Source organism: Notamacropus eugenii, chromosome 6, assembly GCF_028372415.1.
Source record: "Notamacropus eugenii isolate mMacEug1 chromosome 6, mMacEug1.pri_v2, whole genome shotgun sequence".
Lineage (NCBI taxonomy): Eukaryota > Metazoa > Chordata > Mammalia > Diprotodontia > Macropodidae > Notamacropus > Notamacropus eugenii.
Window position 1 is genome coordinate 292,014,230 of NC_092877.1, and position 1,925 is coordinate 292,016,154.

Here is a 1,925-nt window from a genome sequence, read left to right on the forward strand (position 1 = left end):
CCAAGTTGACTTAAATGGACCATGAATTCTCAGGAAGTCAAAATTTCATTAATTTACATGCTTTAGTATATATTCAGACAACATCAATTCTTTCTCTGGAGGCAGATAGCATGTTTCATCATGAGTCTGTCTAAGTCTTTCGCATTTCTTTATTGAAAAAAAAACTGGACAACATCTTTCAAGAAATTATCAAGGAAAACTGCCCTCATATCCCAGAAGCAGAGAACAAAATAGAAATTGTAAGAATCTACCCATCTGAAAGAGATTTCAAAATAAAAACTCCCAGGAAAGAACACATTTTCTGAGTCAAGCATGTTACCAACACTTTAAAGCTTTAATCTGTAGGTCTAATATCATCGATACATAATAATGTTCATATTCCAGGCATGTAAGATAGAAAGATACAAATTCTGAATAGCAACTACCTTGCAAAACTAGTTTAAAATTATTGTACAATTTATTGTTATTAATTCTTAAAATTTCAGTCCTACACCAAACTGGTGGTTGTCAGCACTACCATTCTTCCCATTCAGCAAAATTGATAAAGTCAGCATGATATCTGGTTTTAGAGTGTGGGTGTAATCTCTTCCTCTGAGACTAGAGTTCACTTTAGCAGATAAAGAGACATCAGTGTCCATCTGATACTTGGATGTTGTTCCAAAGCTAGGATTGCTATTATTTCCAGTTGTCCAGTTAAGATTGACAGTAGTTTCCAACTCCTTGTTCACTTACTGATAAATAGAGCTCCAAACCTTGCCCCATCATTCACATTGCTGTGAAGCTGGAATTCATCAACCACAGCAATGTTGCTCTGACTTTCTTGACATTTATAATTTCAAAATCCATTTGGTAGCCCTCCAAGAACATAGTACCCCGTATTTGAAGGTGCAGAAATATAAAAACCAATGTCACAACCAAGACTTATATGTTCCTATTTCTATCCTGAATTAATCTTAGAATTTTTCCCACTCTGGTAGGTGAAAAGGATCAATCAGTAGTCCATTTACGGCTGTATTTTAGCTTGTCTTCATGAGTAATCTCAGTGCCCAGCATCTTGTCTGTGTTCTGCTTTCATATGGATGTCAGGCCATATTTGGAACTTTGGCATTTTGTTTCCAAATTGCCTCCAACTTTGCTGTTCTCAGGGTTTGCTGAACTTGAAATTGTAAATTCCAGGTCATTTTCAAATTGTGTTTTCAGATCCAATTTTATTAAGCCAAATCCATATTCTTTGGTAAAGATATCCATGGCCACTTTTCTAAGGTCAGCAACAGTAGGTAGCACAGCCATTTTCTTCCTTTCCCTGGCAGAGATGGTAGAAGCTACAGCAGGCAGAAGACACAGTGACAATAGAGTGGGGACAGCAGCATAAGTAGACCCTACCATCTATGAATAGGAAAACGTCCCCCTGAGACTAAGCCTAATCCATTTACCAAGAAGAAAGGGATTGGATCCTTGGAACTCCAAACTTTTGACACATAAAGGTTGCAGTCAGAATTGGGTATGAAAACAGTGGCAGGATGCCAGGGTCCCATGACCTTTGCCACAGGCATGACTTAAGCCAGAAGGAATAGTTCAGAAAGTGTCCTTGGACACAGCTGTTGCTGTGCACAGATTCATCACTGCCAAATCTCCTCAGTGTTTTTTGCTCATGATCAGGCAGTTTAGCAGAATCATTTAGTATTCAGAGCTTCTCCAAGGACACAGACAACACAAGGGAACGTGGCACTGACAGAATGGGAAAGACACTCAAGAATATCAGACTCCACAACCACACCATCTCATTGGAAAATCATCCTGGGCTTTCTCTCTTCCTCTCATTCATAGACAACCAGCTTTGTACTGCTAGTATGATTGGGTCAGCCCATATCACCAACAAAGTTCTGCTTCCACCGATTTTTACATACTAGCTACACCTAAGCCAT

At 38.8% G+C, this 1,925-nt stretch overlaps 1 pseudogene; it reads right to left on the bottom strand.

The window, feature by feature from the left end:
• Positions 1-346: 346 nt before the first annotated feature.
• On the bottom strand, positions 347-1,392 carry LOC140511468 (non-selective voltage-gated ion channel VDAC1 pseudogene; annotated as a pseudogene).
• Between the last annotated feature and the right edge of the window lie 533 nt (positions 1,393-1,925).